Consider the following 22,462-nt stretch of genomic DNA (forward strand, 5'->3'; position numbering starts at 1 on the left):
AAAGATTAACGCTTATGTTAAATTTTGGTAAATTAGGTTGTACCAATTTCAACTCTACACCAAGTTTTTGTTGTTGTTGTTAATCCTCACCTGAGGATATTTTTAGAGAGAGTGGGAGAGGGAGAGACAGAAATATCCAGGTGAGAGAGACACATGGACTGGTTGCCTCCTGCATGCCGCCCCCCCCCCCCCCAACCCAAGGAACCTGCAACTGAAGTATATGCCCTTGACCTGAATCAAACCTGGGACCCTTCAGTCCACCAGTGACGCTCTATCCACTGAGCCAAATCGGCTAGGGCTATGGTTTCATTCTTTAATTCCTTGATCCATCTGGTACTTATTTGAGAAAGTAGATGTAAAGCCTGTCCCACTGACCATCTTTTCCCCTTGACCAGTGATTTGTAATGTGCATTTTACTGCTGACCTCCGAGGCTTCTGGAGACAGACTGGCTTCCACACTGACGAGTAATGGCTCTGGGTAACGCTGTAGAATCGAGACACTAGAGGGTTTTAAATAAGATAACCCGAAAAAGTGCTCCAGTACTTGATAAGTGCTCAGTAAATGTGAATTATTATTAAACACTCACACATACACAGCAGTTTATTTCTGGATTCTAGAATCTGTTCACTGATCAGATTAACACCCCGGTACCCAATTCCCTGTCACTTCTAATGGCTCCTCTTTGCTCGTTTCAACAAAATACGGTCATAAGTCAGCTGCCTTTCTGATCATAAGGAGAGCCCCAAAATGTTGACGTTGGGGGCAAAAATAAGCCGTGCTTCACAATGCAGTGAGGATCAAACCCAAACCGAGGCCCGGAACTAGCGTGGCGGAGGGATGGGGAGGGTCAGCCCCAGGGGACGGGAAACCCGACGGGCCGCCTGATTCTCGGGGCGGGGTGCGGCGCGGGATTGAGGTGGTACTGCCGCCACCCCGCTACCACCTGCTGGGAAAGGCTGACCCTCCTCATTCATTCGTGGGCACGTGCCCGACGCCCTTCTCCAAAGCTCGCCTCTCTGCTTCCAAGTCTAGTTACAACCTGCAGTGCAGACCAACCGGGGGCCCGGGCTGGAGGGCAGTCCGCGGTGGGCTGTGAGCAGGCGGCCGGGGCGGGGCCGGTGGACTTGCTGGCCCCGCGGTCCCCGAAGGCCAGCCGCGCCGCGCCCCCACCTGAGCACGGAGGCGGGCGGGGTGGCGGCAGGACCACCTCGGAGCCCTCCGAGCAGAGTGTGGTGAGAGCGGGCAGAGGGACGGAGAAACGCGAAAAGGGGAAACATCATCGGCTTCCGCTCAACCCCGCGCCGCACCCGGCCCCGAGAAGCAGGTGGCCCTCGGGTTCCCGTCCCTTGGGGCTCTGGGTACCTCCGCGTCGCTCAGCGGCCGCCTGGGGGCGTGGCTCCGGGGCAGCGTCGCCGCCGTAGAGGCTGGCGGCCCCGCCCCGGCTCGCTCGCTCCTCCCTTTAACGGCCTCGGGCCGCCGCGTCGGTGACGTCACCGAGGGGCGGGACTTCCTGCTGCGTGCGCCCCGGGGTCCCGCGACTCTGGCCACCCCTACGCCTGGAGGGCCCGCGGGTGGAGGTGGGATTCCCGCCGCACCCCTGAGAAGGCCGGCCCGCCGCGGAGGAGAGGGGCGCTGCTCGGCGGCCGCGTCCCCACCCCGGGAGCTCTCCCGGGACCCCTCACCTTTCCCCGCCGGGGGAGCCCGACGGGCCGGGTCGTCCTCCTCCTCCTGGTCAGCCCGCGCCGCGAGCGGCCTCCCGGACTCGCCCGGCGTGGAGGGCTGGGCGCGAACCCCGCGCGTGGGCCCGGCTCCCTTCGCCCCAATGCCCCGGCGAGAAGAGCTGAGTGGGTGCCGGTGGCTGGAGCTGTTGGAGGGGTCCCTCGGTGGCCATCGGGGCCGGCACACAGGTCACTGTTCGTTTCCTGTCCGCACGTTGCAAGGCTGTGTGTGAGTCTGGTACGTACCCTCGTTTTAGGGGGACGCTATCTTGTCCGTATGTTGGAATCCTCATTCTTTTCTGTTCAGAACGTGCCCTCGGTTTGTTTTTTCCTCGCCTTGTAATTGAGCGGGGGTTGGCAGCGCAGGCTGTTCCGTAGCAGTCAGTGCACGAGAAGCTGGAGCTTTTTGCTGCACTCCCGCGCCGTGCTTGTGCAGCCAGGTTAGTAACTGGCTAAGTATGTGGCACCTCCCGTTTAATTTGGGATGAAATTGCTATGCTACCATTTTCCTTGCCCGTGAAGACAATGTTAAATCGTGTTGTTGGCTGCCGTTACAGAGGTACGTCTAGAAATATGTCATGAATGCTGTGCTTGAGTGGCCGCTGATGATACATCCTTAGTGTCCAGCTTTTGACCATAATAATGGGGCACTTGGCTCGTAAAAATGCCCACTGCTAAATACTTTAAAATACTGTGGTCATTAGTTGTAATGATGAAGCTATTTCAGTAAAATATCAAAGAAGTCTAGGATAACAAGAAACTTGTTCATAGTTTCTCATATAGTTTGTAATGCGTTCAGACTATGAGCACCAAATACTTGAGTAGATCTAAAACCGAGCAGGCTGTGAAAGCATTGCTTCTGTTACCAAGCAACAGCTTCGTAAACAAGCCTAATATTCAGCTAGAATATAATTAAAAGTATCCTACAGTTACCTGGATTCAGAATTCTCTAAGTTCATGGGTGGTTACAGTTAACAGTCACCTTTTACATTTTGGTTTGATTTCAGACTCATTTTGTTTAGAACAGTGGTTCTCAACCTTCTGGCTCTTTAAATACAGTTCCTCATGTTGTGACCCAACCATAAAATTATTTTCGTTGTTACTTCATAACTTTAATGTTGCTACTGTTATGAATCATAATGTAAATATCTGATATGCAGGATGGTCTTAGGCGACCCCTGTGAAAGGGTCGTTCGACCGCCAAAGGGGTCGTGACCCACAGGTTGAGAACCGCTGGTTTAGAATGATGAGAATGCTTTAAATTTGTGTCATACAGGATTCTCCAGAGAGTTGCAAATGAATTTGATTACCCTTTGATTATTTAGGACAGAGTATGTCAGGTGTTCCGTTTCCTTTCGGTATTTTCTTTTGTAACCTGATGAAGTGTGCAGACTATTATATTAAGGAATTTTCTCAAATAATGGAGTAATGCCAACTTAGGGTTACATAGAGCTTTAGGAAATTGAAACACTGATTGTCCACAGGTGGTTTCTAAGCCTCCGTTTAGCCCAGGGGTGGGCAAACTTTTTGACTCGAGGGCCACAATGGGTTCTTAAACTGGACCGGAGGGCTGGAACAAAAACATGGATGGAGTGTTTGTGTGAACTAATATAAATTCAAAGTAAACATCATTACATAAAAGGGTACGGTCTTATTTTTTTTAGTTATATTCATTTCAAACGGGCCGAATCCGGCCCGCGGGCCGTAGTTTGCCCACGGCTGGTTTAGCCAATAAACATCATTCCTCAGTCATTGAATCCTAAATGATATAATTTTTTAAATCCTCATCACTCAAGGATATTCTTACTGATTTTAGAGAGAGGGGAAAAGGGAGAAAGAGAAAGAGAGAAACATTGACAGGGAATCGAATCTGCAACTTAGATATGTACCCTGAATGGGAATTGAACCCACCACCTTTGGTGTATGGGATGATGACGCTCCAACCAACTGAGTGACACTGGCCAGAGCTAAACTTTAATGATATAATTTGCCTGGTAAATAGTTTTCAGAGCATTTTCCATACTATTTGGAATACAGTAACCTTTCAGGTATGTATGCAAGTATGTGAGAACATTTGAGAAACAGAATCAATGACTTCTTTGAAATCAAGCTATTAGTAAATGGAAATTAGAACTTGAAATTTAATGTTCTTTATATCCTGTCCTTACTGTATTGCACAAATCCATAGGCTTCATTTTAGTCCTCTATCCCTTTTTCTTCCCCAATTGCTGATGCTGAAGTAATTGAAATATTCAAGTTGGTCAAGATAAGCAGAGAAGAAGAATCAAAATCTTGAGTAATCAGATGTCAGCATTTTGTCATGGGAAGTTCTAATTCAAGCTTAGAAGAATGAAATCTTAACAGAAAGACTAGTGAATTGTCAGAATTCTTTGTGTTTTCCATGTGCTGTCTCTGTCTAAAGTAAATGTTTTATTTTACCTTTGTCATACATAATGTATTAGGTTCAGTGAGTAATTTTATCAAGTTGTCTAATTGGTGTGTATTTTTAGGGAATGTGTGTATGTATCTATGTAAAAGAATTTCCAGAAGTACATTTTCCTACTGACTAATGTTCACATTTCTTAACCTGGACTCTTAAAAGTCTCTCTGCACTCTGCGTTTTCAGGTTTTTATATTTTTTATAGAAAAGCTATGATCTCACTCATCACACTGGTTTCTTCACTATCCTCTAAACCTGCTATGTGCTTTCTCTCTTCTTTACCAGTCTTCTTGTCATTCTACCTACCTGACCTTGTTAGATAGGGCAAGAGTCTCAAGGTCTGGGCCATTCTTACTAAATGCTATTCTTGCTAAATGTTAAAATGTAGCGCAGTATTTTGCAGACCAGTTATCAAAAGGATGAGATTGACAGGAACCTAACCCAATAATAAGTGAAATCAACTTGTAACTTCCCAAATAGTGTATATAAGCAATGGCTAATCCTCCCTTGCTGCAGGTAAATAAAGCTACCTTGCATTTTTTACTAGAGCACCCCAAATGGTGAATCCCTTGAGTTCCCCAAAGGGGTCGCGACTCACAGGTTGAGAACCACTGCTCTAGACAATTTCCCGCTGGTCTAGACAATTTCCCGCTGGTCTAGACAATTTATTGTCTAGAGCAGCGGTTCTCAGCCTGTGGGTCGAACGACCCTTTCACAGGGGTCACCTAAGACCATTGGAAATCATATATATAATTACTACATATTGTTTTTGTGATTAATCACTATGCTTTAATTATGTTCAATTTGTAACAATGAAATTGGGGTCACCACAACATGAGGAACTATATTAAAGGGTCGCGGCATTAGAAAGGTTGAGAACCACTGGTCTAGACAGAGGGATTTGGGCTAGGACAGTAGTCGGCAAACTGCGGCTCTTTGCCCCCTTGAGTGTGGCTCTTCCACAAAATACCACGTGTGGGCGTGCACGTACAGTGTGATTGAAACTTCGTGGCCCATGCGCAGAAGTTGGTATTTTGTGGAAGAGCCACACTCAAGGGGCCAAAGAGCCGCATGTGGCTTGAGACCCACAGTTTGCCAACCACTGGGCTAGGAGTAGTAAATTGTGGAGAAGTGACTAGAGAGCGGTTCTCAACCTGTGGGTCGCGACCCCTTTGGCGGTCGAATGACCTTTCATAGGAGTCGCCTAAGACCATCCTGCATATCAGATATTTACATTACAGTTGCTACTGTAATGTAGCAACATTACAGTTATGAAGTAGCAATGAAAATAATTTCATGGTTGGGTCACAACATGAGGAACTGTATTTAAAGGGCCAGAAGGTTGGGAACCATTGGTAGGAAGATAAGGATTTAACAGGGTTTGTTTGTACAGATTTCTGAGCTTTGATTTCTCATTTCTGATGATAGAATGTCTTCTTCCTTACAGGGAGGGCACCTTTCACATGGGAGTTTTATCTCCTACTTTCAGGAAACTAAAGGAGGGTCAGAGCGCCCCTCTTGAACTTGCTGTTTCTCCTGTGCTTTTAACTCAAAGTAATCAGCATACCCAATGGCATATTTTGGAGTGACATTTTCTGAACTCCATCACCTCCAAAATCCTATAATATGTATTTATCAGACATACTCACTTGATACTTATACTTTATATTGTATTTTTAAAAATCATTTCTATGTATGACTTGGTCCCTAACTAGATTGTAAGCTCCCTAAGGGCAAGACATCAGATCTCAGTGCGCTGTATCCTTAGCCTCTTCCAAGCAGAAGTTGCTGAATAAATTTAGAGATGAGAAATGTGCATTTTTACCCCCCCCCCCCCATCTTCCTTTTATAGTGTAGTGTAAGTAAAAGCAAGTTTTTTTGAGTAACTGAGGAAGGGCAACTGTAAACTATAAGAAAGGGGATTAATGAAAGGAGATTCATTGGAATCAGAAAGAAAAGGTTCTGTTCCTAGAAAGTGTGAATATTTGAGAATTTCCCATGACAATATCACTGGTAAAGACTCCCTCAGGAGGTCACTGCTCTCTAGTGGACTTGGAGAGTTTGGTAAATTTCCTGGTTCCTCCTTAGAAGTTTCCTTTAAAAATACTTCCTTCCCCCCTCCCACGTGTCTCCTCTCCTTCTCCCTCACCCTCTCCCCCGCCCCCTCCCTCTCCATCCCCCTCCCTCCCTTCTATCCCTTTCTCCCTATCTCCCATTTTACCTCTTTCCATTTTACTTTTTACCTAGTCAAGACTAATGAAATTATGTCAATACTTTCATCTGGTCCTTATAAATTACCAATTATATTTTTCTATCCAGATGCTTCTCAGGTTCATGGAGAGATCACAGACAGTGCAGTCTAGCCCTAATCCAGGAAGAAAGCAATTGAGGAAGTTAGAAAGTACCTAGTTATTTGCTTTCTGCATATTGTAACTTCAAATTGCTTTTGGATTAAAATTCATAGAGTTAGGAGGAACCTAAACCTAGCCATTCTCTTTCGGGAAGCGCCTTTCACCCTCACATAATGTCTTTAAATAAATTCTAATTAATTTTTATAGTCTTGCTGTAAATCCTATATCTGATGTTATAACAAAGAGTTACTTCACTTATTGGTATAAAAAGGTAAAGTTTAGTCTCAGAGTACTTTTATAAATCTTCGTCTGATTCTCTGATTTCTTGGTGAGTTTGTTGACCTAGCTTCTGAGTTGTTTGTTGCCCAGTAACACAATTGCAGTATAATTTACCAACCATTGAAAACATTGGCGCTGGACTACAGAAATTTTCCTGATGAGATTGAAGCACATATCTCTAGTGCTCACATTCAATCTGTCTTTCTCAACTGAATAGCATTTGGTTGAAGGCAGGCATTTGGGGTATGTTAAAGGGCATCCTATATAATAAAAGCCTAATATGCAAAGTGTCCCCTCGGGTAGTCGTTCGACCAGGAGACAGGGGGTTTAACTGCTCGCTATGATGTACATTGACCACCAGGGGGAAGTGTGGAACATGGCGGGCATAGGCGATGTGCTGCGACCTCTCACTGGCTACCTGGGGTTGGGGGTGACAGGGATGGAGGTGCGGTGAGAAAGTGGGGTGTCCACTGAGCTTGCTCTCACTCACCCTGCTACCCTCCCTTGGGATGCCAGGGCTCATGCGCTGGGGAAGCCCCCGCGCTCAGGTGCTGGGTGCTTGCGAAGAGCCTGCCCTGCACCCGCGCGGCCTCTTTCAGGTGAGCCGGGCTGCAGCTGACAGGACCATAGGGGCCGGTCGGGCTCTCTATGGGTTCACACAGGAACTGGTCCATGAGGCCAGCCAGAAGAGAGAGTACGCTGCCTGCCTGGCTTCCATGTGGCACTGCTGGGCATCCCAGAGGCTCCCAGTGCTGCCTAGGGCCCAGAGGTCAGCTGAGACCTGCCCTTCCATGCCTGATGCTCGTGTTTTGATCACCGGCCAGGCCTAGGGACCGCACCTGTGCACGAATTTTGTGCACTGGGACTCTAGTTCAATATAATCTACTTATATAAAAACGATGGGTGATGTTCCTCACATACGGACGAACAGCCTCGACCAACCGGAAGGAAGTCAGTCCTACAGGGGTTGTCTTGGCAACGGCTGTGCCCGCCCCCAAGCTGTTTCCTGGAGCTGTTTCCTGTAAGGGCCAAGTTTGAGGCAGGAACCCACCCTGGGAGCGTGGAGGCAGATCTTTCTAAAGTGTGAACCTGAGTGGGGCTGCTGAAAGGCTTAGAAAAGACAGACGAGAGAATGAAAGCCGGGTCTCGGTGGGATGCTGCTTCTCTGAGAGACACGCCCACAGCCATGCCTTTAGTTTATAGCAGATGCTACAAGGCAAAGTAAGGGCGTGACCAAGATGTTTACAAACATTCTCCTGGGTTTCAATCCTACTCAACTACATGCACCTGAACTCTGTCAAGCCCGCATCACTCAGGCACGTGGGGCCACGTGTTCGGACCATAGGTTCAAGCTTACAACTATAGCTGTTGGCTATAATTGTGCTGCAAGCTGGGACTTGCACGTGGCAATGAGAGGACTGTGCCCTCTCATCAGTCCAAGGCTTGACCCTGTCCAAAACACTGTAGTGGCTCCCCACAATAAAGTTTTAATTCTGTTTATTTGTTACTAATATTGTTGGCCCCACCCCATAACAAAGAAACAAAGGAAAATTTCCCCATCGAATTTCTGAATAGTATTACTCCTTGGGGAATGCCGTGTCATAAATTAAAATTGAAAGTGGGTGCAATCATCATGCTATTGAGAAATCTCAATAGTAAGTAGGGTCTTTGTAATGGTACCAGATTTATTATCAAAAGATTACGACCTAACATTATAGAAGCTGAAGTATTATCAGGATCTGCAGAGGGAGAGGCCGTTCTGATTCCAAGAATTAATTTGTCCCCATCTGACGCTGGCCTCCCATTTAAATTGATTCGACGACGGTTTCCCATGATGCCAGCATTTGTGATGACTATTAATAAATGACAAGAACAAACTCTAGACAGAGTAGGCATGTTCCTACCTGAACCCTTTTTTGCACATGGTCACTTATATGTTGCTTTCTCTCGAGTTTGAAGAGCATGTGATGTTACAGTTAAAGTTCTAAGTACTTCATCACAAGGGAAATTAGTCAAGCACTCTGAAAGTGTTTTCCCTCTTAATGTGGTGTACAGGGAGATATTAGAATAAGTTTAATCACTTTATCAGCCATTGTTTGCATCACTGTTGTTTTTATGTCATATTTTTGTTGTTTTTATATCGTGCCTCTGTTGTTATATCCTTTTGTTACTGTTTATTTATTAATAAATTTATATATTATTTTCATATACATTTTACTAATTTCCTTTCATCTCTCACTCTTCTATTATAGAGAAAGGGCAAATAGCAATATTAAAATATCTCTGCTAATTAATTCCCTTTTTAAAAAAATATATTTTACTGATTTTTTACAGAGAGGAAGGGAGAGGGATAGAGAGTTAGAAACATCAATGAGAGAGAAACATCGATCAGCTGCCTCCTGCACACTCCCCACTGGGCATGTGCCCGCAACCAAGGTACATGCCCTTGAACAGAATCGAACCTGGGACCCTTGAGTCTGCAGTCCGATGCTCTATCCACTGAGCCAAACTGGTTAGGGCAATTAATTCCCTTTTAATGTGCATGAATTTTGTGCACCGGGCTACTAGTTAAGTATATATTATTGGAGTAGGACATTATAACTTGTACATTTTTTTCACAAAAAGATGCATGATAAGAATATGTTGAAATTATAGTGTTTGTGAAGGACACATAAAAAAACTGGTTCGATTAAAGATTAGTGTATTCTGAACAAAAAAGCTCTTAAGTAATAACATTAGAATTTTCCATAACTGATATAGCCAGACAGAGCTAGGGGAGATGAAGCTGAAATGGTTCTTTAAAGAATATTTTTATATTACTTCTGGAAGTTCATGGAAAACTTCTATAATAATAAAAGTGTAATATACTAATTAAACCGGACAGCTGAATAACCTTCTGGAAGTCATTCTGGACAGCCTTCCAGATGAAACCGTGGCGGCTGGGGCCAAGGCAGAGGCGGTTAGAGGCGATCAGGCAGGCAGGCAAGCAGGTAGGGGCAGTCAGGCAGGCAGGCAGAGGGGTTAGGGGTGGTCAGGCAGGCAGGTAGAGGTGATTAAGGGCGATTAGGCAGGCAGACAGAGTGGTTAGGGGTGATGAGGCAGGCAGGCAGGTGAGCGGTTAAGAGCCAGCAGTCCCGGATTGCAAGAGGGTGCAGGCTGGGCTGAGGGACCCCCCCCCCCACGTGCATGAATTTCGTGCACTGGGCCTCTAGTCCTCTATCCTATCTAATAAAAGAGAAACATGGTAATTAGCCGTACATCCACTACCCTTCCCATTGGCTAATCAGGGCGATATGCAAATTAACTGCCAACTAAGGTGGCGGTTAACCACCAACAAAGATGGCGGTTAATTTGCATATGTAGGCACAATGCTGGGAGGCGAAAGGGAAAGGACAGAAGAAGCCCCCGCCACTGACGGTGATCGGAAACCCAAGGGGGAGCTAAGAGCTGGGGGCAGGGCAAAGGCGGCCCTGGGGTGATCAGAGAACCCGGTGCTGATAGCGGGAAGCAGGGGTGGAGCCGGCAATGGGAGCTGGGCAGGGGTGGAGCCGGCAGTCCGGGGAGCTAGGGGTCCCTTGCCCAGGCCTAAAGCCTTGGCCAAAGACGTTAGGCCAGGGCAGGGGCGGAGCCTGCAACTGCGGGGGGCAGGGGTGGAACCAGCCATCGCGGGGAGCAGGGCAGAGTCAGCAATCGTAAGCAGCTGGGGGTCCCCTGCCCAGGCCTAATGCCTTGGCCAGAGGCATTAGGCCTGGGCAGGGGCAGAGCCTGCAATCGCAGGGAGCTGGGGGTCCTCTGCCCAGACCTAACCCTTGGTCAGAGGCATTAGGTCTAGGCAGGGGCAGAGCAGGAGATCGCGGGGAGCTGGGGGTCTCCTGCCCAGGACTAATGCCTCCACCAGAGGCCTTAGGTCTTGGCAGGGGTGGTGCCAGAGATCCTGGGTAGCAGGGACGGAGCCGGGGATGGTGAGAGCTGGGGGTCCCCTGCCCAGGCCTGACACCTCTGCCGGAGGCCTCAGGCCTGGGCAAGGGGCTGATCCGGTGATTGGAGGGTGATGAGGGTCAACTCCTCTGGCCGAGCCATCAGGCCTGGGTGGGGGGCGGAGCCGGTGATTGGGGGGATATGAGGGTCCCCTGCCCAAGCCTGAAGCCTGGGTCAGAGGCGTCAGGCTGGGCGGGGGGGTGGAGCAAGTGATCAGAGGGAGATGGGGGTCCCCTGCCCAAGCCTGATGCCTGGGCCAGAGGCCTCAGGCCTGGGCGGGGGTCCGAGCCAGTTATAGGGGGAGATGGGGGTCCCCTGTCCAAGCCTGACACCTCTGGCGGAGGCGTCAGGCCTGGGCAAGGGGCCGATCAGGCGATCGGAGGGTGATGGGGGTCAACGCCTCTGGCGGGGGCATCAGGCCTGGGCAAGGGGCCAATCTGGCAATCGGAGGGTGATGGGGGTCGACGCCTCTGGCCAAGGTGTCAGGCCTGGGCAAGGGTAGAGCCCGTGATCAGGGGAGATGGGGTTCCCCTGCCCAGGCCTGAAGCCTGGGCCAGGGGCATCAAGCCTGGGGTGGGGGTGGGTGCGGTGCCAAGCCACAGATTGGTGTGAACTACAGAGGAAGCACCTTTTCTGACCGCTCATTGATTAAGCTCCCTGTACGCCACTGGTAATATTCTTAGTAACTTGGGTAGTAAGAATCCAAAACGGTGATCTAGGGTTTTTCACCACACTCCTGGTGAAAAAAGTGAAGGTCCACTGCTGGAGGGCTAAGAAATGTCATATCCTGCCCTAGCCACTTTGGCTCAGTGGATAATGCCTTGGTCTGCCGATGGCAGGGTCTGGGTTCAATTCTGACCAAGGGCATGTACCTAGGTTGCAGGCTCCTCCCTGGCCGGGGCCCAGGTCAGGGCTCATGCAGGTGGCAACCAATCAAAGTGTTCCTCTCATTTTGATGTTTCTCTCTGTCTTTCCCTTTCTCTTTCTCATTCTCTAAAAATCAATGGAAACATATCCTCAGGTGAGGATAAAAAAATAATAAAGAAATTATTATTATATGAAAGACACATTTTGAAAATGCCTAAAAAAAGTTGTCATTTTTTCATGGTGATGGGACTGGAGTCCGTGTTGATGAAAAAACCTTGCTGGCTCCGGTGACTGGCAGTAGCTGCAGCAGCGAGTTTATGGGGCTGGTGCCTTCCCCTGATCAGCCCGGTCACCTCCCACAAAGGGAGGCCAGACTGTGGCTTAGGCCTGCTCCCCAAGGGGAGCAGGGAGCAGGCCTAAGCTGTCAATAGGACATCCCCTGAGGGCTCCCAGTATGTGAGAGGGGGCAGGCTGGGCTGAGGGATACTCCCCCCCCCCCAGTGCACGAATTTCGTGCACCGGGCCCCTAGTAATCTAATAAAGAGGGAATATGCTAATTGACCCTCATGCCATCGCAAAATGGCGGTGCCTACAGCCAGTAAGGAGGGAACATGCTAATTGACTGCCCCGCTGTCAAAGATGGTGACGCCCACAGCCAATAAGGAGGATATATGCTAATTGACTGCCACGCCCTCAAAGATGGCGGCACCCACAGCCACAAGATGGCTGGCAGGGGAGGGCAGTTGTGGTGATCAGGCCAACAGGGGAGGACAGTTGGGGTGGACCAGACCTGCAGGGGAAGGCAGGTTGGGGCGACTGGGCCAGCAGGGGAGGGCAGTTGGGGGTGATTGGGCTGGCAGGGGAGCAGTTAGGTGTTGATCAGGCTGGCAGGGGAGTGGTTAGGGGGTGGTCAGGCTGGCAGGCAGAAGCAGTTAGGGGCAATCAGGCAGGCAGGCAAGCAAGTGGTTGGGAGCCAGCAGTCCCAGATTGTGAGAGGGATGTCCGACTGTTGGTTTAGGCCTGGTTCCTGTGGGGATCATAAACCGGTAGTCAGACATCCCCCAAGGGGTCCCAGATTGGAGAGGGTGAAGGCTGGGCTGAAGGACACACCCCCCACCCCCAGTGCACAAATTTTGTGTACCGGGACTCTAGTCTTTCAATAAGCATGAATTGATACACATCATGATTTTCTGGGAAGAGAATTGTGATTCAGGAGACCAAGACTTGATAAGTCACTTAAACTTTCTTGGTCTATTTTCTCATTTGAAAAAATAAATTGCTGAAAGTTTCTTTCAGAATTGTATGCTTCCAATTTAAAACCAATTTTACTTTCTTGGTAATTGGTTTAGTCAATATTTGAATGCCAGTTATGTGTCTTGCACTATAACTTGTGACTGGTGTCAGGAGTGGGGGCAGTCTTGAGTGACTAAGCCCTCCACCTGTAGGGTCTGCACTGATTCTGGGTAGTTAGTGTCAATTAATTTTGGAACGCTCATTTGGTGTATGGAGTGTTGGAAAATTGGTTGGTGTTAGGAAAACACCTATGCATTTAGTGTTAGAAGTGTGAGTAAAAACAATTGAGAGTTATTTTTTAACCCAAACTGCCAAAATGTTTTTGAAAGTGACTGTACCAGTTAAATTCCTACTAGAAAAGTATAAAGGCTCCATTTTTCCCATATCCTCACCAACACTTAGTATCATCTGTCTTTTTTATTATAGCCATTTTAGTAGTGTCTCATTGTGATTTTAATTTGCATTTCTCTAAACACAAATGATGTTGAGCTTTTCATGTGCCTATAAGTCTGTTTTGGTGGAATGTCCACTTAAGTTCTTTGTGCATTTTTTAGCTGGAGTTTTTGTCTTACTATTGAATTATATATTCTGGGTAAAAGTCTTTTATGAGAGAAATATTTACAAAGATTTTCTCCTTGTTGGTGGTTTGTTTTCTTACTTTTACTGGTGTTTTTGAAGTGCAAAATATTTTAATAAAGTCTTATTTATTATTTTTTTCTTTTATGGCTTATGCTTTTGATATTCTGTTTAAGAATTTTTTGCCTAATTCAAAGTCACAAAGATTTTCTTCTGGGTTTATTTTTAGCTTCTTCATTTACATCTAGGACCCATATTGAATTAACTTTTGTGTATGGTGTAAGATAAGATGTAAGTTCTTTTTGTTTTTTTATATCAAGTAGATGCTAAGTTGTCCTAGCACCATTTGTTGAAAAGGTTGTTTTCCCTTGAATTATATTGTTGTCTTTAAAAAATAAATCTGAATACCATAAAGTAAGCATTTGTTTCTATAGTCTCAATTTTGTTCCAGCCATCACCTTTACTAGAGTTCCGCACTATTTTGATTACTGTGTGTTACAGAAGTTTCAAAATGAGTAGCGTAAATCCTCCCAGCTTTCTAAAAGTGATTCTAGATCTTTTTCATTTACATATAAAATTTAGGATCAGCTTGCCAATTTCTACAAAAAAAATTTTTGCAGGGATATGATAGAATTTGCATTGACTCCATAGATCAGTGTGGGAAGAATTGCTAACATAATTGTCTTCCAACCCATGAACATGTAATGTCTCTCCATTATTTAGATGTTTAATTTCTCTCAACAATGTTTTTTATTTTTCAGTACATAAAGCTTACACTTCTTTTATTAAATATATTCCTAATAATTTGATAATTTTTGATGCTATTGGAAATGAAGTTTTTATAATTTGATTTTAAAATTGTTCATTGCTAGCATATAGAAATGTAATCAATTTTTATATATTGTTTCTGCATAAATGATCATGTCTGTGAATAAAACAATTCTGTTTCTTTCCAGTCTGATTGTTAATACATCCGGTCATTTGTTTTTGCCTCATTGTATGAGCTAGATCCTCTAGTAAGATATTAAATAGAAGTATTGAGGGTGCATTGCATTACTGCTGGTCTTAGAGGAAAATTATGCAGATTTTTCACTATTATGTTTGATACTAGCTATAGTTTTTTGTAGATGCCCTTTATTAGGTTTGAGAAGTTCCATTTGTTTCTAGTTTGTTGAGAGTTTTTAATCGTGAATAGGTATTGGATTTTGTCAGACTTTTTTAAAATTTTGCATCCTGTGAAATGATCATATGGTTTTATTCTTTTAATATGATATACTACATTAATTGATTTTTAGAGGTGAAGCCAACCCTGTATTCCTGGGACAAATTTCACTGAGTCATGATGTATAATCTTTTTTATATTGCTGAATTTAGTTTTCCTAAGTTTTTTTTTTTAAAGGTATTTTGTGTCTGCATTCATGGGAGATATTATAGTCATGTACTGCTTAACAATGGGGATACATTCTGAGAAATGCATCATTAGATGATTTAGTCATTGTGTGAACATTATAGAGTATACTTACACAAACTTACATGGTATAGCCTACTCTACACCGTGTTATTGTAGGCAGTTGTTACACAGTGTTAAGTAACTACCTAAACATATCCAAACAAAGAAAAGGTACAGTAAAAATATGGTATAAAATTAAAAAATGGTACATATGTGTAGGTCACTTACCATGAATGAAGCTTGCAGGATTGGAAGTTCCTCTGGGCGAGTCTATGAATGAGTGGTGAATGAATGTGAAGGCCTTGGACAGTGGTTCTCAACCTTCCTAATGCTGCGACCCTTTAATACAGTTCCTCATGTTGTGGTGACCCTCAATTTCATTGTTACAAATTGAACATAATTAAAGCATAGTGATTAATCACAAAAACAATATGTAATTATATATGTGTTTTCTGATGGTCTTAGGCGACCCCTGTGAAAGGGTCGTTCGACCCACAGGTTGAGAACCGCTGGCCTAGGACATTATATTGTACACTACTGGAGACTTAATAAACATAGTACACTTAGGCAACAATAAATTTATAAAACAGCATGAGATTAAATGAAGCACAAGAGAAAATAAAACAATTAAGAGATGCAGTAAACAAGATGTATGAGCCTGATACTGGCATAACATGGCATAGTATTTTACAGCAAACTTTTTATTTTATTTTAGTTTATTTTTATCCTCACATGAGGATATGTTTTTATTGATTTTAGGGAGAGAGGAAGGGAGAGAGACATTGATGTGAGAAACATTGATTGGCTTCCTCCTATAGGCACCCCAATGGGAATCAAACCCGCAACTTAAGTATGTGCCCTCCTGACCAGGAATTGAACTGCAACCTTTTGGTTCACAGGATGATGCCGCAACCAACTGAGTCATCTGGCCAGGGCACAAACTTTGTTTTTAATAACTAGAAGGAGTCCATGCTACTACAATAATAAGTGTATAAGCCAGTAACAGTCATTTATCATCATTATCAAGTATTATCTACTGTACAGTCTGGCAGTGCAGTAGGTTTGTTTACAATAGTATCAACACAAACACGTGAATAATACATTACACTATGATGTTATAATGGCTATGACATCACTAGGTGATAGGAATTTTTTAGCTCCATTATAGTGTTATGGGATCACAGTTGTATATACCATCTGTTGTTGACTGAAATGCTATGCAGCACATGACCATAGTCCTTTGGTTTCTTTTTTCATGATGGCTTTCTCTAGCTTTGGTATAAGGGCAACACTGACTTCATAGAAGGAATTACATGGTGTTTCCCACTCTTTTCTAAAATAGTTTCCAAAGGATTGTTATTACTTCTTTAACTATGTGATAGCATTCATCAGTGAAGCTGTATGGACCTGCGCATTTCATTGTGGGAAGATTTTTAATAACGGATTCAGTTTTCTTATTTGTTATAATTCTATTCAGATTTTTAATTCTTTTTCTTGAGTTTTGATAGATTTTGTGTGTGTCTAGGAATTTAGTCCATTTCATATGTATAATTTGTTGATATACAGTTCATATTTTTAAAGTAGTCTTTTAAGTTACTTTGAGCTTGGTAATGATGGCTCCTCTTTTATTCTTTTTTTTTTTTTAATTAAATCTTTATTGTTCAGATTATTACATTTGTTCCTCTTTTTTCCCCCCATAACTCCCCTCCTCCCAGTTCCCGCCCCACCCTCTGCCCTCACTCCCCACCCACTGTCCTCATCCATAGGTGTACGATTTTTGTCCAGTCTCTTCCCGCATCTCCCACACCCCTTTTCCCCCCAAGAATAGTCAGTCCATTCCCTTTCTATGTCCCTGATTCCATTATAATCACCAGTTCATTCTGTTCATCGGATTATTTATTCACTTGATTCTTAGATTCACTTGTTGATAGATGCATATTTGTTGTTCATAATTTGTATCTTTACCTTTCTCTTCTTCTTCCTCTTCTTAAAGGATACCTTTCAGCATTTCATATAATCCTGGTTTGGTGGTGATGAACTCCTTTAGCTTTTCCTTATCTGTGAAGCTCTTTATCTGACCTTCAATTCTGAATGATAGCTTTGCTGGATAAAGTAATCTTGGTTGTAGGTTCTTGGTATTCATCACTTTGAATATTTCTTGCCACTCCCTTCTGGCCTGCAAAGTTTCTGTTGAGAAATCAGCTGACAGTCGTATGGGTATTCCCTTGTAGGTAACTGAGTTTCTTTCTCTTGCTGTTTTTAAGATTCTCTCTTTATCTTTTGCTCTTGGCATTTTAATTATGATGTGTCTTGGTGTGGTCCTCTTTGGATTCCTTTTGTTCGGGGTTCTCCGCGCTTCTTGGACCTGTAAGCCCATTTCTTTCGCCAGGTGAGGGAAGTTTTCTGTCATTATTTCTTCAAATAGGTTTTCAATATCTTGCTCTCTCTCATCTTCTGGCACCCCTATAATTCTGATGTTGGTACGCCTGAAGCTGTCCCAGAGGCTCCTTACACTATCCTCGCATTTTTGGATTCTTTTTTCATTTTGCTTTTCCGGTTGGGTGTTTTTTGCTTCCTCGCATTTCAAATCATTGACTTGATTCTTGCGCTCCTCTGTTCTGCTGTCGGGAGTCTGTATAATATTTTTTATTTCAGTCAGTGTATGCTTAATTTCTAGTTGGTTCCCCAATATAACATCGAGGGTCTCATTAGTTTTCTTGTAGATCTCATTAAGTTTATCGGCGGCTTCTTAACAGTTCTTGAGAGACCTTAAAAGTGTGGTTCTGAACTCTAGATCTTCCATTGACAATTTTGTCCTGTTTCTTTGTCTCCGCATTTTGTTATGCTTCCTTGGTGCACCCCCTAGTGGTCTTTGTTCGTGGTCTTATAGTTAAATCTTGATTGTTGTAGCTATTCCAGGGAGGGTTTGACCTCGAGGCCAAGTGGCTATGAGAATCAGCTGTGTCAGCAGTGAGAGAACTTCTGTCCTCTAGGGAGGTGCTAATCTGGCGTTTGCCCGAGGCTATCCGGCAAATGCCTCTGTGCAGGGCTTGGGCTGGGCGGGTTGCACAGGATCAACAGGGTGGGCTGGAGAGAGCAGTTATGGCGGCTCTCAGTCCTGTCCCCAGGGGCTCTGCCTCTCTGAGTCCCAGCACCTGCTGCAAACCTCGGAGAGAAAGCTGCACTCGCTCTGACCGAAGCCAGGCAGTCCCGCTTCTCCCATTTGAGTCTGGGTCCCTAAAGACTCGCCCGGATCTGGAGCTCAGAGTCTGCGACTCCCTCCCGATTGAAAACGCCCACCGTGCCCTCCGCCGCCAGCCCGCTCCGCGCACTCCGCACCTCAGAATTTGACTTCAGCACTGCGCCTCCTCTGAGTGTCCGTATGCGTTTCTCTTTCCTCCTAGTTGTAGGACTTCCACTCAGCCAGCGTTCCAGTGGTTCTGGGTGATGTCCGTTCCGTCTTTTAGTTTCACTTTTGAAGTAGTTGTTCAAAGCAGCAAACTCCGGCGTTAACCTATGCCGCCATCTTGGTTCTCCCTCCTCTTTTATTCTTATGTTGGTAATTTGTCCCTTTTGTCTTATTTTCTGGGTAAATCTGGCTAAGAGTTCGTTATTTTTTTCAAATAAGTATCTTTTATTTAATTGCCTTTTTTTCTGTTTTTCTATTCTGTTTCATTGATTTCCACCCTATAATTTTTTTCTTTTTTTCTGCTTGCTTGGGCTTAGTATACTACTTACCCCTCCACCCCCTATTTTCCTATGGTGGAAGCTAAGATTACTGATTTGAGACCTTTTTTCTTTTCTGATATAAGTGTTTAAAGCTGTAAATTTCTCTCAAAGTGCTTTAACGCATTTTATAAATTTGGATAGGCTCTTTTTGTGTTTATTCAATTCAAATATATTTAAAAAAATTTCCAGGTGATTTCTTTGATCCATGGGGTATTTTGAAGTGTGTTGTTAAATTTATATTTCTTTCTGTTGTGAAGTGCTAATTCCATGTAATCAGATTACATACTTTTAATGATTTTGATGGTGTTTTTTATGCCTAAACTTTATTTTTTTTAACCCCCAACCTCCCCCCCCCCCCCCTCATGTTCTCATCCCCCTGTTGTCCATGTCCATTGGTTTGGCTTATATGCATGCATACAAGTCCTTTGGTTGATCTCTTCCCCTTACCCCCACCCTCCCCTACTTTCCCTCTGGGGATTGATAGTCTGATCACTGTTTCTCAGTCTTTGGGTCTGTCCCTGTTCATCAGTCTATGTAGTTTTCCATATTCCACAAATGAGTGAGATCATGTGGTATTTATCTTTCTCTGAATGGCTAATTTCACCTAGCATAATGCTTTCCAGGTCCATCCATGCTGTTGCAAATGGCAAGAGTTCCTTCTTTTTTACCGCAGCGTAGTATTCCATTGTGTAGATGTACCACAGTTTTTTAATCCACTCATCTGCTGATGGGCATTTAGGCTGTTTCCAGATCTTAGCTATGGTGAATTGTGCTGCTATGAACATAGGGGTGCATATATCCTTTCTGATTGGTGTTTCTGGTTTCTTGGGATATATTCCTAGAAGTGGGATCACTGGGTGAAATGGGAGTTCCATTTTTAGTTTTTTGAGGAAACTCCATACTGTTTTCCACAGTGGCTGCACCAGTCTGCATTCCCACCAGCAGTGCACGAGTGTTCCTTTTCCCCCACATCCTCTCCAACACTTGTTTGAATGATTTTGATGTTTTTAAATTTATTGAGATTAGTTTTGTGGCCTAGCACATGGTGTATCATGGAGGATGTTCCATGTGTATTTGAAAAGAATGTATATTCTGCTGTTTTGGCATATAGTCTTCTGTTAAGTCAATTTCATTGGTAGTTTTGATCAAGTCCTATTTCCTTGCAGAGACAGGTTGAATCATATATGAGTGTTTATTCCATTAATGCTGGCAATATGGGGAGAGCAATCAGTCACCCTGGAAATTCTGCTCTGACCCCCCCTCACCAGTTGGCTCATTATATACGCGTGAGGGAAAAGATAGGTACATGCAGCTGTGAGCTGCAAGTGTAACGTGGAAAGGGGAGGGTAGGGGCTGCAGTCTGGCCTTGAGGAGCTCAAAGTCCAATAACAAGATGACTAATCGATGATGTTACAAACAGCTCTCCTGTTCCTGGGACTGGAGAATAGTCAGTGTTCTTGAGGCAAACTCCTGGAGTGGGTCACGGTCTGGGCATAGCAACCAAATCAAAGCATGTCATGTTCCTGGTCTGTTCTCAAAATGTATTTCTTTTCTAAGTAATGGACCCATCGAGGCATCTTATCTTTTTACAGCCTTATTTCAGGCTCCAGTTTCCCAGGGTCTGTAAGGAAACTTCTTATCTAGAGTTAGTAAAGTGAATAATTATTAAACAACTGTGGCTCTATTCTGATTATGTGCCCTTTCTCACTAGAGAGAGAAATACATTGATTTGTTGTTCTGAGGCCGGATAGTTAGAAGCTAGGAAAATTTCTTAGCAAGTGGAACAGGAAAACTGAGACAGATAGTTAAACAGCCACTCAGTTTACAGCCATCTAGTAACTCCTATCTTCCCTAAACCAAGGACACTTACGTGTAAATGACTTAAACTTCTCTCCAACCAGAGGATAAATATCTTAAATCACTTAGGGAGATAGCAGAAATCCAACTAGTGCTATTTGTGCCAACCACACCCAAGGACAGATGAAATTAAGGGAGTAAATCTCATTTTGGCACATCAGCATAAAACTGATGATTCTATTGAGATCCTCCCCTAGGACTTACCAGACTTTAAAAACCTCTTGAAATGTAGGTCCCAGCGTGTGTTCTCCCTTCTAGGAGCACATCCATGTCTTTTCCTCCTGTCCTTCCCCCACAGGTGTGCAACTCCTAAACTTGAGGGGTCCCCACAAGACTTGCAATCAGGGGAGCAGTGGGCAGTGGCTGCTGATTCTGTGCTGTCCCTAAGGCCCGCTTTTCTCTGATTTCTCAGTGAACTAAAGTAGCCCAGCCTAGACTCCTTTCTTTCCTATAACTTTTCTAGAGAGCCAAAGCAGTCCTGCCTAGGCTCTCTCCTGTTAATTCTTCTAATAAATGTCTCAAAATCTCTGGACTTGTGTTGTGAAATCTTTCTTGCACGAAGTTAAGAACCCACCACACTGCAAGCCAGCTTAAGGCAGACTTGCTAAGGGTCAGGACCCCTTTCCACTAATAGTTCCACTTATTTATGCATTCATTGGTTGATTCTTATACATACCCTGACCGGGAATCAAACCCTCAATCTTGGCATATCAGATTGAAGCTCTGATCAGTTGAGCTAACCAGCCAGGGTTCCATGCTTATATTATTCACTATAGGCCCAGTGCACAAAATTCATGCGCTTGGTAGGGTCCCTAGTGGCTGGTGGCAGCCGGCCAGGTACTCCTCCCTTCCCCCAGCCTCCTGCCGCTGCTGGGGCCTCCCTCCCTTAGCCCGTCACCTGCTGCTGCTGACTGGGGCATCCCTCCCTTCCCTTGGGTGGCCCTGCCCCCTGGTCAAACTCCGGGAAGAACTCCTGGTCAAGGGGACAATTTGCATATTACACTTTCATTATATAGGATAGCCCTTTGAACAAAATTAGAACTTTATTAGCCACTCCAAATGTACTTGTTGAATTGAACTTCCCAATTTTCCTCAAGCATCACATTATAAGGCATTTGGGTTGGGGAATTCCAAGCACTGTGTAATTTCCTGCTTTCCGTATTCGTTTCATAAGTGGGAGAAACTGCTTACCATTCATTCAACAAGTGGCAGCACTAGGAATGTCCAACTAACAGTTTAGGCCCGATCCCTTGGGGGCCTAAGCCTTTAGTCGGTCATCCCCCGAGGACTCCCTGGTTGTTAGAAGGATGTCTAACTGCAAGCTTAGGCCTGATCCCCCGGGGAGTGGGCCTAAGTCAACAGATGGACATCCCCCAAGGGGTCCTGGACTGCAAATGGGCGCAGGCCGGGCTGAGGGACCACCCCCCCCCCCCAGCACACAAATATTTTTGTGCACTGGGCCTCTAGTCCTATATAATATCCTAATATGCAAATCGACCGAACGGCAGAACGACCGGTTGTGGTCAGCCCTGATTCTGACACTTATAACTGTGTGATAAAGCCAATTATTTCTTTCTGCTTCAGGTTTTCCACCCATAAGATGGGGAAAATGGTACTACTGCCTCAGAAGGATCATGTTATGTACTACTTTTTATAATCAGGGCAAAAAAATGTAGATGCCCGTACAACAGCAAGATGCCTTTCACCTGTATGAAAAGTATGGTCACTGGTGCATGCAGCGTCTCGGATTGCGAGAGGGATGTCCGACTGCTGGTTTAGGCCTGACATCCCCCAAGGGGTCCCAGATTGCGAGAGGACACAGGCTGGGCTGAGTGACCCTCCTGCCCCCCATGCATGAATTTTGTGCACCGGGCCTCTAGTATAAAATAAATACTCGGAAGCAATCACAGGGAAGGCAGAAAC

The 22,462-nt window shown here is 44.9% G+C and overlaps 1 protein-coding gene across 4 annotated transcripts in view; it reads left to right on the plus strand.

The window, feature by feature from the left end:
* The first annotated feature begins 1,487 nt into the window (after nucleotides 1-1,487).
* CEP83 (centrosomal protein 83) overlaps nucleotides 1,488-22,462 on the plus strand; it is a 155,049-nt gene continuing 134,074 nt past the window's right edge. For 2 of the 4 annotated variants that reach the window (XM_081083733.1, XM_081083730.1), the window contains exon 1: nucleotides 1,488-1,957. The gene's annotated coding sequence lies outside the window, so the exon portion shown is untranslated. The remainder of the gene's footprint in view (nucleotides 1,958-22,462) is intronic. The other 2 variants (XM_081083734.1, XM_081083732.1) reach the window with 2 other exon arrangements.

Source organism: Myotis nattereri (genome assembly GCF_964212035.1).
Source record: "Myotis nattereri genome assembly, chromosome: 2".
Lineage (NCBI taxonomy): Eukaryota > Metazoa > Chordata > Mammalia > Chiroptera > Vespertilionidae > Myotis > Myotis nattereri.